The 18,011-nt window shown below is 41.5% G+C and overlaps 1 protein-coding gene across 1 annotated transcript in view; it reads right to left on the bottom strand.

Moving 5' to 3' along the window:
* Positions 1 to 18,011, bottom strand: part of arhgap36 (Rho GTPase activating protein 36) — a 47,965-nt gene that overhangs the window by 29,108 nt on the left and 846 nt on the right. The gene's annotated exons all lie outside the window — the stretch shown is intronic.

Genomic DNA, 18,011 nt, shown 5'->3' with positions numbered 1-18,011 from the left:
CCTTTTCTATTTCTTTCCATCCTTCCTTCCTTCCTATCCCTTCCCTCCTTCCTCTTGTACTTCCTCCCTCCTCTCTCTTCATTCATCCCTCTCTTCCCTTCCCATCTCTTTTCCTTCCATCCTTCTCTGTCCCTTTTCTAATCCCTTTTCCTTCCTTCTGTTTTCTCCTCGCATTTCTTTGAATTTCTCATATCACAGTTATGTTAAAGTAATTGGATCTCTAAAGTCCTGAGGATTCAATCTCTGGAATCCATTAATATCACAGTTGTGTTTTTTTCCTCTCCAGAAGATACGTAATATCTCCTTAAAGCATTGAGAGAACTCCTACCTCCTACCTTTAGATGACGCGTCACACACACCGCTCATGCTTTGGGGTTTGTATAAATCACTCTTTTGTAAACACTCGTCCTCGAGCCTCATCTTGACCTTTAAAGCACCCCGACTTAAACACGGTGACCTTTCACAGCGATTTGCAGTGACAGCCTCCCTCTGTGTGGGTCTGTACACGCACACTTCCACAGAACGTCGGTTTACCGCTTCAAATGTCAAAGGAAAGAAGCGACATTTAGGATGAAGTGTCGTGACGATACGCACGTTTTTGTGTCGAGCAAAAATAAAACAGTCGCCTCAAGAGGGGGTCATCCCCATACGTCTCTTGATGTAAACCAGTGGTTCTCAAACTTTTTTTGTCACGCCCCACTTTGGAGGAAGAAAAATGTTCACGCCCCACCACCCCAACAAAAAGCCGATATCTGTAAGATAGGCTTTTCTGCTGTTTTTGTTTTGGCAAAAGAATAACGATCAGTAAAGGATGATAAAAAGGAGAAAAAAGAAGAAAAAAAACCTGTAATACCTCCGCGGCCCACTAGAGGGTCGCGCCCCACAGTTTGAGAACAACGGATGTAAACTTACATTGTAAGAGATCGGTGAGGGCGATCTTCGCAGTTTCGATTGGAAAATAGTGAGATCGAGAAGGAGGTTTGAAATTCAATCTGAATGGTAAAAATCCAAACAGCCACTGGGGAGATGTGGACGTCTGAAGTCAAGGGAAGAGTCTGCACCACACAGTTAAAGGGTTTCAGGGAGTCCAACGTCAACGGGTTGGATCCAGTTTTGTTGCCGTTAAACTCGGCCGCCCCATTTACTTCAAATCATCCAGACGTTTCTCTGTTTTTTGAATTCTTTGCACTCAAAGTTTCCTTCAGGAATTAAAGGCGACACAAGCGGTCATTGTGTCGAGCCGCTTCGATGCGCCGGATTCCCTTCGCTCATGTGCGGATTAACGTGTCCGGGGAAAGTTTTGCTTCTTTTGTTTTGTTATTTTTTGTGGTGAACACATGAAACCAAAACTGTGAAATGCAATGAAGTGGTTAGCAGCGTAAAGGTGTTGATTAATATCAAAGAAAAACGACAAAGAAGTCCTCAAAAGATCAAACTCAAAGACAAACCACCAGAGATGTGTTGGAGGTTTTGACTTGAGAAGGTCACACAAAGTTGGCGGCCATCTTGACAGAGAGTCAACAGTTGAAGCTCATTTTGAGGGATTTTTCTGTCCAATCGTGGCTTTAGTTAAAAGAAACCATTCAAAGCTTTGGACACCATTCAAACCACACGACAGATGGACCACAGGAAGACAGAGAAGAGGACAATGAACCTCAACTAAAGAGAAGTCGGCTCCATTGGTTCTACCATTACTAGACCATGTGAGAGGTTCATCTTTATGGTAACACTACCAAACACGAGGAGATCATAAATATATGAAGACCATTTGTTAAAGTTATAGTAAACACAGGAAGCAGTTCAACGATATTGTTCCAATCAGGGACTCAACGTACGAAGCAGCACCTGCTGAAACGTTCATTTTCCTGCAGCTTTTAATGAAGCAAAAATGTTAGCTAAAAGGCCCCAAAAAAATGTGTGTTTACACAAGATGTGTGTGTGTGTGTTTGTACTTTCGCATGATGAAGCGATAAAGTAAAATGTGCTCTGATAGCTAACAGATGCTTCACTTTCTTTCAATTCTTTTTTACCTTTCCCTCTTTTCTCCCCCACCAGACCTCATTCACTTCTTCATCGTTTTTAACCCCCCCCCCCCCAGGTACAATGGTCTCTCCCGTTTGTGTGTCCGTGCGCTCTCCATCATCGACCCTGTTCTTTCATCCTGCCCTCTCTTCTCGGCGAGAACGGATCAAACGAGACAGAGATTGATACGCCGGCTCGTTCTCCTTCATTAGCAGGAGGCCGGCGAGGTGTTTTCTTTATCCCAAATTACTGGAAAACTTAAACTGATGCCGTTGACATTAACAAAATAAATACACTGTGTGGGGAACATGTAGCATTCCTTCCTAACGAGTGTGTCTTTAGCAGCGTGCTTCATCTGAGGGAGGAACAAAACATCATGCAGAGAACTAAACGTCTCTTCTACTTTAGTTGTATATGTTTGCTATGTGTGGTATGTTAGATCCACCAGGGGGAACATGTATGATTTAATACACACTCCGTCCATCATGTTGGACCAATAATAGAGTTTTAGTACTTGTAGAGAGGTTTGTGGATGTTTTGAAGTCTCGAGTTTGACAATTTGTCCGTCGCCAACTTTTTTGCAACTGATGAACAGAAGCGACCATTTTTGTAATGTGGAAAAGTGACGTAAAGACGGCGTAAACGTCTCTGATGTCGACCTGTCAATCACCTTGTAGCCCCGCCCCTAAAGCGTCCCCTGCTTTATGGTCTGTCTGACTCTAAATGACTATAATTTACTAAGTGAACATCATGCTGTATTGAAGAAGACTTGAAACTAGAGATTGAGACATAAACTCATGTTTTCAATGTTTACTGAGGGAATAAATCAAGAGAAGTAGAGTCATATACATAGACTTCTATACAACCAGAGGAGTCACCCCCTGGTGGTTAGTAGAGAGAATGCAGCTTTAGCACATGAAGCATATACTTCTATACAACCAGAGGAGTCGCCCCCTGGTGGTCAGGAGAGAGAATGCAGCTTTAACACATGAAGCATAGACTTCTATACAACCAGAGGAGTCGCCCCCTGGTGGTTAGTAGAGAGAATGCAGCTTTAACACATGAAGCACATATTTCTATACAACCAGAGGAGTCGCCCCCTGGTGGTCAGGAGAGAGAATGCAGCTTTAACACATGTAGCATACAATTCTATACAACCAGAGGAGTCGCCCCCTGGTGGTTAGGAGAGAGAATGCAGCTTTAACACATGTAGCATACACTTCTATACAACCAGAGGAGTCACCCCCTGGTGGTCATTAGTTTATAGAAAGGTAATTGTTTGGAGTCATTTTAGGCCCTTAAGAGGCCGATATTGTTTGGTGTTATCCCAGCATACATCTAGATTTTACATGCAAAACATAAAAAGTGAATTAAACATTTATTACAACCTCATAAAATGTTTTTTTTTAACTATTACAACCACAGTATTAGTTATTTTGTAAAAAATGTTCCAACTCAAAAGAAACTTGAAATGAACTTGTTCTCTCCGTTCTCCTTCATAACATTTGGTGCGCCGTGTTCTCCGTGTGATCGGGTTCCCGGTTCTCCGTAGTTCCTTCGTCTCCTCCCTGAGGCTCTTTGCCGCCTCACTTGTGACGTACAATAAGTTGGCGGTCGGCTCTTTCTGCTCTGCATTAGACTAAAAATAAATCACCGGTGCAGAAACTGTGACCTGCTTCTCTTTCACTCCCCATCCTCAGAGCTCTCAGGTCTCGTGTGATTTGGGGCAAATAGAAGTGGCGTAGAGTACAAATTAATAATGCATAACGTGGTACATAGTTTCACCACAAAAACATGGATCTAGAAAAACAGTTTAAGCTTTCAATTTTTTTCTCCCAGTATTGCTGGTTAATAATGTTCTCGTTAGTGATTCTCTCTAATGAGGAACACCGTCTTCACATCATGTTTTCATCAGGAGACTCAAGAAAAAACATCACCGTGCATGAATTAGTATGCAAAGGTGCAGCTCTGACACACACACACACACACACACACACACACACACACACACACACACACACACACACACGTAAACAGACTGGAAGCACTAATAGGCCCCTTGACAGCGCTAAAGACTTAAAGAAACATGTCTTCTGTCGACACAGCACTGCGACACAGCACTGTGTCAGTCCATGACTAAACTGGCATGGCTGACACACACACACACACACACACACACACACACACACACACACACACACACGTTTGGATTTCAACGTCAGGTCAGTAGACAAATACTAATAGAAGTGGATTAGTGGGATGAGGCCAAAAAACCCTGTTTATGTACGTGCAAGTGTGTGTGTGTGTGTGTGTGTGTGTGTGTGTGTGTGTGTGTGTGTGTGTGTGTGGCATTACAGTGTACGCTGCATAATGAAAACATTTAGGACTAAATTAGAAGACTAGTGGAACTTTCATTGGTTGTTTTTCTACTTGTGGACTTTACACTCATTCTGCTCTTTGATGTAGAGATCCAAGAGTTATGAACAGCTTGACCTCATTTTGGGGAATTAATTAATGAACCGTGTTTACTACAACATAGTTTATGGTGTTTACAAAGTTGTGCACCGTCAGAATCTTCTCAGACACAATATTTTAAAAGGCATCTAGACAGCAATTGTCCCAGAAAGGCTTTAAACACAAGGAGATTTAGCAGCGTATATCATACATGTCACTCACGTATTCTCTGATATACAGTCTGCACACACACACACACACACACACACACACACACACACACACACACACACACACACACACACACACACACAGTACCTGTATCGGGGTGTCACCGTCTCAATTAAAATCTCCTGCAATCCGTCCCTGCAGGTCTCTAAGTTCCGTTTATCCAGACTTTGTTCAGACACTCAAACGCATCTCTGAGCGCTGAGCCGAGTCGACCGGCTGCTCTGAGTCAAAGTGGCAAGTGAGGGAGGAAAGGAGGGAGGAAAGGAGGGAGGGAGGGCTGAGAAGGGAGGTAGATTAGGCGAGGAGGAGGAGGAGGAGGAGGAGGAGGAGCAAACTGACTTGACTTCCAGGAGCTGAGAACATAAACACACATCAGAGAGGGGAGGAGAAAGGAGGGAAGGAGGAGAAAGGAGGGAAGGAGGAGAAAGGAGGAAGGGAGGAACAAGGTGGAGGATGAGGAAGAGAGCGCTGGAGGGTGAGGAGCGGGAGAATGAATTAAGGAGGAGAGGATGGATCATGAGGAGGAAGAAAGGGGAGAGAGGTGTAGAGGAAAAGGAGGCAAGAATTGAAGAGGAGGACAGAAGGCAATGAGGAAACGAGGGGGCAAGGAACATGGGAGAGAGGAAGAGAGGAGGGAGCAAAAAGAGAAAAGAAAAAAAGAGGAGGGAAATGTAAAGCAGCAGATCAGGTAAGGAAAAGAGGGGAGTAGGAGGTATAGGGAAGGAAAGAGAGGGCAAGAAAAGGAGATATCAGAAGATGTATGGGAAGGTATAGAGGGAGGCTAGGAAAGGAAGGAGGAGATGCCAAAGGAAATAAGACTGTAATTAAAGGAGGAAGGAAAAACAGGAGGAGGTAGAAAATTAGAAAAGAAAGAAGTATTAGTGGGAAAAGTGAGTCAGAAAAAGGTTTAATGAAGGAAATGAAGAGGTCAGAAAGGAGGAAGAAGAAGGAAGGAAGGAAGGAAGGAAAGAAGGGAAGACAAGGCGCTAAAGGGGAGTAGGGCGAAGACAGAGAGGAAAAAGGAAAGAAATAGAGAGGCAAAGAGCAATAAAAGAAACTAATGCAGGAGACAAGGAGGTCCGAAAGGAATAGAAAGCAAGAATAAGGAGGAAGGAAAGGAGAAGAGGAGCTAAAATGGGAGAGGAGGTAGGAAGTAAGATAAGAAGAAAAAAGGTAGCATAAACCATAAAAAAGAGAACTGAAAGATAAAAGAGGTAAAGGAAACATTCCCTCTTATCTTTCTGACCCCTTTTTATGTTTTAGGAGGTAGGGAAGCAGAGAAGGAAGGAAGGAAACAAGGCACATGTAAAAGGTAAAACAGGGAGGAAGGAAGGAAAGAAGGAGTGTAGACATGAGGGAGAACGGATGGAAAGATAGGAGTTAGGAAAGAAGGATATGAAGAGGTCAAGTAGGAGGTATAGAACAAGAATGAGGAGAAGGAGGCAGGGGAGAGAAAGGGTGTAAGGAGTTAAGGAAGGAAGCTTAAACTAGGAAGGAACTGTAGGTAGAGTGGAAGAAGGAAATGAGGGACGGAGGCAGAAAAGTAGATTTAAATGAGACATGAGGAAGGAGAGAAAGGGATAAGGAGGTAGAAACAAAAGAGATGGGAAGGAAAGGAAGAGAAGGAGGGATTAGAGAATGAAGGAGAGGAGGGAAGAAGGAAAGGAGGAAATGTGAGTGCAGGAGGATTGAAACAACGGATAAAAGCTCTATAAAGAGGAGACGAGGAAACACAAGACTGAGGGAGGAGACGGTAACTGGAGGAGGAGGAGGAGGAGCAATGTGAATACAAAATGAAGTATATATAAGTATATATGTATATATATATATATATATATATATATATATATATATATATATATATATATATATATATATATATATATATATAGAAAATACAACTTTAAAGCAGGATAAATTGTTTTAATTGTGTTTTTCCTGACTGTGACGCCGGTCCTTCACCTGCAAAATGTCACTTGACGAGAACGTACCGACACAAAAAGACACAAACAAAGACACAAAAAAGACACAACAAAACTAAAGAATATAAAAAATTACCAACACAGACAGAAAAATGACAAAAAGCAGACAGAAAGAGACACAACGCTACTACAAAGAAACACAAAAAGACAAATAAAAAGACACAAAACAACTACAAAGACGTGAAAACACAAAAGAAATACCAAAAAAAACAAGGAGACGACAAAGAAACACAAATCACTACAAAGAGAAACATTAGGACCCAAAAAAAGACAAAATGACCTCAAGAGACCACAAGAACTACACAAAGACACACACAGAACACAAAGAGACAAAAGAACTACACACAGACACACACAGAACACACAGAGACAAAAGAACTACACAAAGACACACACAGAACACAAAGAGACAAAAGAACTACACACAGACACACACAGAACACAAGAGACAAAAGAACTACACACAGACACACACAGAACACACAGAGACAAAAGAACTACACACAGACACACACAGAACACACAGAGACAAAAGAACTACACACAGACACACACAGAACACACAGAGACAAAAGAACTACACACAGACACACACAGAACACAAGAGACAAAAGAACTACACACAGACACACACAGAACACACAGAGACAAAAGAACTACACACAGACACACACAGAACACAAGAGACAAAATAACTACACACAGACACACAGAGAACACAAAGAGACAAAAGAACTACACACAGACACACACAGACACACACAGAACACACACAGACAAAAGAACTACACACAGACACACACAGAACACAAGAGACAAAAGAACTACACACAGACACACACAGAACACAAAGAGACAAAAGAACTACACACAGACACACACAGACACACACAGAACACACACAGACAAAAGAACTACACACAGACACACACAGAACACAAAGAGACAAACGAACTACACACAGACACACACAGACACACACAGAACACACAGAGACAAAAGAACTACACACAGACACACACAGAACACAAGAGACAAAAGAACTACACACAGACACACACAGAACACAAAGAGACAAAAGAACTACACACAGACACACACAGAACACAAAGAGACAAAAGAACTACACACAGACACACACAGAACACAAAGAGACAAAAGAACTACACGCACACACACATACACACACACACACACACACACACGCACACACACATACACACACACACACACACACACACACACACACACTTCCTCCTCTCTGACCCTCCACAGCTCGTCTTCCTGGAAATGTGCTTATTACAGTAGAAACGGACTTGACCTTTGACCCCGAGGCCTTTTCCATTGATCTCATGGATATCACACGCTGGTCGTGTGTGTGTGTGTGTGTGTGTGTGTGTGTGTGTGTGTGTGTGTGTGTGTGTGTGTGTGTGTTCCCATCATCTCTGATCCTCCTCACTTCCTGTGTGTGCCATACATTTCCAGGTCAAAAGGTCACGGGTGACATTAGATGTCCCTAAAACTGCGTGCTGACTCGGACTGTCCTCTCAAAAACAGGATGGATGAGAACACACACACACACACACACACACACACACACACACACACACACACACACACACACACACACACACACACACACAGTTACATTGACTACACCGCCACCTGCTGTCTAAAGATACAACTACAAGAAAGACAAACTGATAAAGACTGTAGTACAAAGTAAAAAGTACAATATTCACCTCTGAGGTGTATATATATATATATATATATATATATATATATATATATTTATATATATATATACCTGGCTACAAACTTAGCAGCCCAGTAAGAAGAGCCGTACTTTAAGGACTCTCCTATCTGGATTGGCTTCATCTTCGGAGTGATCATTTATTTTGGATAATAAAAAAATTAAAAATAAAGATGCTTGGGCTCAAAGTGCACAATCAATATCTGATTTCCTGTGATGTGTTTTTATTATCTTATGGGTCACAAAGTCCTTCTTTATGAGCAGATAGTCGGGAGAGATACGGTTATATTCTAAAAGAAGAGTCTGGCTGCGTTCACCATGAAGTACAGGGACAAACGGATCAATAACAGCTGATGCTGTTTCCCCCAATCAGACATTATTTGTGACTTATAACAATTTCCAACCTTCTCATTGGAGCAGATGTTTCTATTTTTTGTTTATTTATGTTCAATTAGAGTCAAAATGGTGTAGGTTTAGGCTTTTTATCAACATAACAGTTCAGACGTTAGAATTAAATTCACTTTTGCACGATCCATATTAATGTTAGTTCAAAAAATATTTAATATTTTACATTTTTTACAGTACCACAGTTTGAGTGATGTTTTATTCCAGTGTCTTTTTTTAGGAGATTATCAACTGTAAATAAAAAATACAGATTATTAACATTATTATGATTTTCTTGATCTCACATTTTTTATCGACTGCTATCTTTCTTTTGTCGAGATGATTGTAGCTGGACGTGAAAGTTTAGAGAGATTTTAGTATAAAAATCCAACTGAAATGCAACATTTTAAATATTTTCTCCCGCATTACGTCCAGACAGCAGATTTGTGTGGATGTCAAACAAACACAGGACTTTCACTCAGGAGACCGACGTTTGTCAGTGTTTCAATTGATGTTTCTAACTTAAATAACGTAACAATTGTACTTAGTAGTAAGTAACTTTGTTGCGTGAAATGTTTCAATTTAAAAACATTAACCAAGTGTTTAAAACTGTGACTGTAATCTGGGAGAAAATAATGAATCAACCCCAAATGTAATAAAGCTATACAGTGTAATAAAGAATTGAATTTGACAGATAAAGATCTTCTCTTCCTGTAGTTCTTCACATTATGCCTCGCTTTTCTCTCCTCCACCACCACCAGCTTCTTTGGGTCTCTCCCACTAGAATATCACCACATTGTATTTCCCAACCTTCCCATCATGCACTGGTGTCTCTTTCTCTCCCTCTCTCCCTCCATTTCTTTCCCCGAGAGGGTTTTTGGGAAAAGGAGAAGCGGAAATGCCAACGGCGACAGAGGAAACCAGATTCTAGCGAGGATATCGATAACGGGTCGTTCTCTCTCTCTCTTCTCTAAACAGGACATTCATATCCACACCCATCATCATCATCATCATCATCATCATCATCATCATCACCACCATCAGCGTCTGACAGCTTCCACCCTCCTCAAAAACATCCTCCCATCTTATTTTATATTCTGTGTTTTGCTGCTATAGCGGCGAGTAAAGAGCAAGGATACGAAAGAGGAAAGAAGAAATTGTTGATTAAAGCACAAACAGAGACAGAGTTAAGAGAGTTTAGACCAACGCAAGATCAAGACCAAGACCTTCAGGGTTTGAGGCCAACTCAAGATCAAGTCCTAAGGGTTTGAGACCAAGTCCAGATCAAGTCCAGATCAAGTCCAGACCAAGTCAAGACCAAGTCAAGATCAAGACCTTCAGGGTTTGAGGCCAAGTCAAGATCAAGTCAGGACTAAGACCTCAAGGGTTTAACCAAGTCAAGATTAAGATCTCAAGGGTTTGAGACCAAGTCAAGACCTCAAGGGTTTAACCAAGTCAAGATCAAGACCTTCAGGGTTTGAGGCCAAGTCAAGATCAAGTCCAGATCCAACTCTCAAGGGTTTGAGACCAAGTCAAGATCAAGACCTCAAGGGTTTGAGACCAAGTCAAGATCAAGACCTCAAGGGTTTGAGACCAAGTCAAGATCTCAAGGGTTTAACCGAGTCAGGATCAAGACCTTAAATGTTTTAAATCAAGTCAGGACCAAGACCTCCAGGATTTGAGACCAAGTCAGGACCAAGACCTTAAGGGTTTGAGACCATGTCAGGATCAAGACCTCAAGGGTTTGAGTCTCAGAGGGGATGAGACCGAGTCAAAGCCAAGACCAAGGCAGGTTAAGACAGAGTCAATACCAAGACTTTGAGGTGGTGAGATCAAGTTAAGTGCCATGTTTGTCGTCTGGTAGCCATGGAGGTCGAACACAAAAACGTGGGTCAATCGGTCCAGTAGCTGTGAAGATATTGCTCTGAATAAATAAAAACATATGGTGGAGGATTAGGGACCACATCCTCTGGGGACTTTCAAAACCCATATATCAAATGTCATGCCAATCCATGCGACAGTTGTTGAGACATTTCATTCATAAAACCCAAAATGGTGGCACTAGAAGAAAGGTCATAGGACCCAAAGCCTTCAGGGAACACGAAGGTCTGCGCAACTTTTCTAGGCAATCGATCTCAGCCCGGCATTGAGGTTCCTAAAGCAGAGACGACTCTTTCCAAAAGGACTACAGGATCTTGTCCTCCCGGCCAATACTCACTTCCTGTTTCTTTGATCACTTGCTCTTATCTTCCTTTGCTCGTTTCCTACCTCACTGCAAGTTCACGATGTATCAGGACATGATCCCAGGAGACAGAAGAACGAGAAAAGAGAACATCTAGAACTAAAAACTTGTGTTTTCTACCTCCTGCAAGTCGTTGTTCCTAAAATCAAATCCGCAAATTAAAAAAGAACAAAGCGAAGCTCTTATTTTGAAGATCATCACTTTGGGGAATATGGGGCGGGGAAATACTTCAAAGTACTTCTTCCCGTTAAAACTCACAGACTGTTTACATGAAACACAGCTATTGAGTAATACTCACCAGGGCTTAATAGAATAACAACAAAAGTCAAATACATTTAGCAAAATAACTAAACTAAATGTGCATTATATTGAATATTAAGGGGACAGCTCAGGCAAAAATAATATTGTTTTTAATACACTGATACTTGTTTAGATGTTGGTATACGCCTGTGGATTTCTCCTAAATTGACCAAAAGTTAAGATAATGCTACATTTACGTACATATTTAAACATAAAATCTCAGAAAACATGTAATAATAAAAAATAAAAAAGGTTTTATTAATATTAATAATTAAAGTAATCAAACGTGGAGATCCTCCAAAGTAGTATTGCACATGAAATTAAACGTATTACAATATTGAAATTTCTCACAAATTGTTACTCCCATGTTCCCCATCGTCATGTTTTTATTTACCATTAAGTACTTTAATTGTACCTGATTCATACAAAGAAGACACACTGTGATCTCTATTATAAAGTGTTTTTTATAAACCATATTATTAACCATTATATAATATACCGCAAAAGTCGGGTTACAAGCCGCTCCTACCTCCGGTCAGTGTCCCCGCTGTAGCAAGCTAGGAGCAGTGCTAGCTAGCGCTGCTGCTAGCTAGCGCTGTTGCTAGCTAGAGCTGCTGCTGCTACCGCCTGCGTCCTGTCTGCCCAAGTCGGGTGTTGAGCCTGGTCCCGCTACCTTCGGTGGTTTTCGGGGAGCTAGCGGACAATAGCGGAGAGCTAGCGGAAGTTGGTGGGGAAGTAACGGAGCGCTAGCAGGAGCCCCAGCCAGCTACAGCGGGGAGCTAACGGGGACACTGACCGAAGGTAGTAACGGCTCGTAACCCGACTTTTACGGTATTGATGCCTTTTAATGTCAGAGACGACAGCCGTTATTCCGCCAGAGGACAGTTTCTGAACAGTCACCATGAAAGTCAAAAGAGATAAAAGGACCCGTCGGCGTGGTGACCGCTCGGACCCCGTCGGCCCCGGGACGCGACCCTCCGTGTGAGGATGAAAGCGGCGGTTGATTCCTCTCCAGGGAAGAGAGACAGGAAATGTGGGAAAAATGCCAACTGGGGCTTTTGAAGATGTCATGGAACAACTGTCACGTGACACTTTCAAACGTATGGCACTCACGACTGCTTTTTTCATATGTATTTTTGCTCGGAGGTGCAGTAATTTCCCACAATGCATTTAGAGAATAACCTCTCCACCGCGTCTCTCATTATAAACTCCTGTGTAATAACACTGAGTCACATTAAGAAAGATTTTAGAGTTCAGAAAAGGGATTTAAACACACAAGGTCACGGAGCGAGAACCAATCACGTCGCACGTCAAAATATATGAGAAACAGAACAGTAAGCTTGATTGCTGCAAATAATTTGTGTCAAACTTTCATCAACCCGCGAAAAAACTGATCCTTTTCATTCTCTCATTGGATTTTAGCCTGTTAAAAATAGAATATAAATTTAAACATAGTGTCAAAATACTAATGTAAATCCAAATGGGTCTTAAAGCTGCAGGCGTGGACTTTAATATAAATTACTTTATTTGCTCGCGCTGTCACTGCGTCCAGACGGTGGAACATGAGACATAATCTGCTCATAAATCAGGTTATTAATCTCCGAAAGGCGTTCGCAAGATTTCACCGCGCCGGAGGAGAATCGACCAATCAGAGTCCAGGAGTCTCTTCACGCAGCTGTCAATCACGGCTGGAGAACGCCTCCCAAACGAGATGTTTATTTATAGATTATAGTTTATAGACACCCACTGTTATTATTATTAATGATATTTCTATTACTATTACCAATAAGGATTTTATTAGCATTATTATAATATTAAAAATACTCCATTGCAAGTAGAACATGTTTAATCTAATTTTAGAATATGTAAATGAATATATTTAATATCAAAAGTAGCAAAAAATGAATACAATGTTATATATTATATAAGGATGAGGCTGGCATTTAAGGCCTTAAAACACAAATAAACAACATTAACATGCAGAATACTTGCCTTTGAATATTAAACCAATTAATTTTGTGGATTTATTTTTAAACACGAGCAGAAAAAAACAACAAGTGAACTTTATTTTGTATAAAACTTTATAAAACTGGAAGAAACAGCGTTTTGGTTGGGGACTATTTGTTGCAGCTTAAATAAAAAAGTTAAGGAAAGGAATAAAATAAATGTGCACCAAAACAAACTAAATTTAAAGTGACACGTCCAGAGTGAAGTTCACTGACAGTCGGTCAACAGGACTCCTGCAGCTGGCGGCGCTGTTATGTAACTGATGGGCGATTACACGCTGTGTGTGTGTGAGGACACCCTGAAGGCACCGGCACTCACTGCCAAACCACCACACCACACACACACACACACACACACACACACCAGATGCATGGAAACCTTGAATGCATCGCCAGAGTGCAGCGAGAACTGATTTGCTGCGTGAAATTATGGAAACCTGGTGGAGATTTATGACGACGCAGCCGGGAATCGAACCCACGACGTCAGACCGCGACCACGAGGCCCTGGACAGCAAACTCTGAGCGTGTGCCATCCCATTGAAACAAGACAATACAACCACATGTTTGAAATAAATCAAATTTACTCTATTATTTTTTAAATCAAATACACTTAACATAAATGTTCGTGTCCAATTCTAAAAAGCAAACGTTGACAAAACAATATGAAGAACCAAAACCCTTAGGAGACCGATGGAGCCAAAAACCGTCAGATTTACAACAGATGCTTGAATTTCCTTCTTTTAAATTCCCTCTGAAGACTTTTCCAGGAAGCTGAAGTCAGAGGTTGTTTTACAAAAAGATAAGATCGAGGTTAAATCCCCGAAATCCATTTGAACGCCACATGGGTGCTGAAAATACCCTGAACGCCACGTGAGTGCTGAAAATACCCTGAACGCCACGTGAGTGCTGAAAATACCCTGAACGCCACGTGAGTGCTGAAAATACCCTGAACGCCACGTGAGTGCTGACAATACCCTGAACGCCACGTGAGTGCTGAAAATACCCTGAACTCCACATGGGTGCTGAAAATACCCTGAACGCCACACGGGTTCTGAAAATACCCTGAACGCCACATGGGTGCTGAAAATACCTGAACGCCACACGGGTGCTGAAAATACTAAACGCCATGAGTGCTGAACATACCCTGAACATGAGTGCTGAAAATACCCTGAACGCAACACGGGTGCTGAAAATACCCTGAACGCCACGTGAGTGCTGAAAATACCCTGAACGCCACGTGAGTGCTGACAATACCCTGAACGCCACGTGAGTGCTGAAAATACCCTGAACTCCACATGGGTGCTGAAAATACCTGAACGCCACACGGGTGCTGAAAATACTAAACGCCACATGAGTGCTGAAAATACCCTGAACGCCACACGGGTGCTGAAAATACTAAACGCCATGAGTGCTGAACATACCCTGAACATGAGTGCTGAAAATACCCTGAACGCAACACGGGCGCTGAAAATACCCTGAATGCCACACGGGTGCTGAAAATACCCTGAACGCCACACAGGTACTGAAAATACCCTGAACGCCACACGGGTGCTGAAAATACCCTGAACGCCACATGAGTGCTGAAAATACCCTGAACGCCACATGAGTGCTGAAAATACCCTGAACGCCACACAGGTGCATACAACTGCAACGTCAATAAATACAAATGTCTTCTCTTGCAGCTCAATATTTATAAAAACACATTTATACTGAATAAAAGCACAAAGTGAGTCCTATGAAAGACTGACATTCATTGTGCCACAAAATATTGAAGTCTTTCCCAAGAAAGTAAAATAAAGAATAGTTTCATGGTTTCCACTCACATTTATCTTCTCTGTTAAATAAATAGGTGTATCCTCCAAGATGTTACGCAACATCCTGACCGGCTGAAGGATGTTTCCACAGACGATCATTGGACTTAACAAACAAAACAAGAATGTGTTCAGTCAAATATCTCAACAGCAGCAGCTCAGCCAGAAGCAGATTCCATGCAATTAAGTGTAAAAATACTGCTGATGCATTTATGCCTTAAAAATGACTTGTGTTTAGAGTTAAAAAATACTCCATGATCCATTTAGAGTAAAAAAATACTCTGAATGCAATTATGCCGTACAATAATCCTCCCTGATGCATGTAGTGCTAAAAATACTACTTAATTATATATTTAGAGTTAAAAACACTCCTTCCTGATGGAATTATGCCTTAAAATACTCCTTCCTGATGTATTTAGAGTTACAAAATACTCCTTACTCGTGCATTTATTAAAAAAAAATAATAAAAAATAAACCTCAACTCGCAATAAAATCATAAAAAATTTAAATTGGGAGTATTTTCTTTTGGAAAGTAGTTCTAGTTAAAATCTACAATCAACATCAGCTACATGTTTGTGTTTCATTATTTTTTTGGAACATTTTAGTTCAGATTCTTTCGGCTAATTTGAACCCAACGTCATTTATCAGTCGTAGAAAACAATGATACAACTTTAATAACTACAATTACAGTCAAACTAAAACACCTGGATAGATGAAACTAAACCAGAACATGACTTTTGGTCATTTGGCTGAACTGACCCTCTTATCAGTTTGTCTTGTGAGCGGCTCTGAGGCCGACAAAGTTCAGTTCACTCTTCAGTCTTTAACCTCACAAGCTAGAAAACCCTTCACCTTCATCTTCACCTTCATCAGCATCTTCCTCACCATCAGCATGTAAACATATACAACTCAAAGAGCCGCTGCATCAGCTCCAAGAAGAAGAGAAGACAGGGAGCTTTTGAATGTGCTTTGGAGAGGAAAACAGTTCCAGACTCACCAAAAGACATGTGGGGGGAGACAGATGGGGGTGGAGAGAGAGAGAGAGAGAGAGGGAGGGAGGGAGAGAGAGAGAGAGAGGGGATCTGCTGAGAGTGAAACAAGAGATGACAGATGGGCAGATGCAGAAATAATAGTTTGAGAGAAAAGTGATGCAGCTGTCTGGTGATGTCTGAGAGGAAGGAAGGAGAGAGAGAGAGAGAGAGAGAGAGAGAGAGAGAGAGAGAGAGAGAGAGAGAGAGAGAGAGAGATGGCCAAGTGATGCTGCAGTCCAAAGCAGACCTCTCACAGATAAAAAGTACCATGATGAAGGTACTGGGTGGTACTTTCAGTGTCACCGTATATAATAATATACAATATATAGACTGATGCCATAGAGACATCATCCATGGACCAGGACACAGACTGTAAATAAGGAACCGTACGAATAAAAAGACATGAACCATCCAGCAGGATACAATAAACCAAATGAAAATATAGACAGAAGTCAAGATTTAAGGCAAATATGTGATAAACGTGTTCTGCTTCCAGCAGCTTGTCTTTGCTCTGTGTGACTTCACACTGAAGATGTGTGAGCAGATTAAAAACCTGAGGTGTCTAAACTCGAGGAAACTGTGACGTGGTTTCTCAGTATTTGATTTTTGATTAGTTATAGATTAAATAAATCGTCTGGTTGCCACGAAAAGCAGCTGCCAAGTTCCTGTACTTGTATCATTCTACTTAAACATGGAGAGCATTTGTTGCTCTGTTTTTGGTCTCCACCTCCAGTGAGAAACTTTTTTTTAGCCGCTAAACACAACAGCTAACCGCTAACTTTGTCTGTCTGCTGTTCGCGCTGTACAGTTTGGTTTATGAGCGCTTTTGTTAGCTAAAAACAATTTGCTATTTCTACCAGGCTGATGAGAACTGTGGGAGTCAACCAAAACATACCAAATGCAGATAGCGAAACCAAAACAATGAGCTGAAAGGCGCTGAATGTAAACAACAACAGCGAGCCTTTTAAATGTCAGTTAACTGCCATCACTACTGAACTTTTACAGTTCAACACAATTTCTATCAGCCTATTTAAACATGGAGAGCATTCGTTGCTGATCTCTGTTTTTGGCCTCCACCTCCTGTGAGAAACGTCTCTTTAGCCGCTAAACACTCCAGCTAACCGCTACCGCTAACTTTGTCTGCTATTCGCTGCTGGGCCGGTGCTGTACAGTTTGGTTTATGAGCGCTTTTTTGTGTTAGCTAAAAAACTATTTGCTACTTCTACGAGGCTGATGAGAACTGTGGGAGTCAACCAAAACATTAAAGCTGTGAATATTAAAACCAAAACAACGAGCTGAAAGATGCTAAAACGTTGCGTAAAAAACTGGAGGCCGGTTGCTAAATCTTCATCTCTAAAAGCAGCACAGTTTGCATGACCACAAAGTCATTTAATGTGTTATTGATACAAAGAAATACAGATTACTGCAGCTTTAAATGTACGCTGCTGGCTCATTTATAACGTCAATCTGCACCAAGTGAAGGCGCGTTGCCGTGAGCTTTAACAGGCGGCCGCAGGAATGCTACGCTTACACCTGCAGTCATTTATCTCACTAGAGGAACACACAGAGGAAAGGTTAATAGCAGGCTGTATAACAACAATAAATGGATTTCTACATCATCAGGCAGCACTAATTATCTCTATTAATCAAGATAGATCGCCTGCAGAGGAACGCCGAGCATAAACATGCTTTCACCTGAGTCTAATTGACCGTTGAGATCGCTGTAGTTTCAGATTACTTTTCCGTGAAGAAGAGGAAGAAGAGGAAGTCACAAGTTCCCTGATATTTACTCCAG

The sequence above is a fragment of the Taurulus bubalis genome, assembly GCF_910589615.1.
Source record: "Taurulus bubalis genome assembly, chromosome: 3".
NCBI classification, from domain to species: Eukaryota; Metazoa; Chordata; class Actinopteri; order Perciformes; family Cottidae; genus Taurulus; species Taurulus bubalis.
The sequence above is the reverse complement of the archived record's forward strand: the minus strand, read 5'-3'. Positions and strand labels throughout refer to the sequence as shown.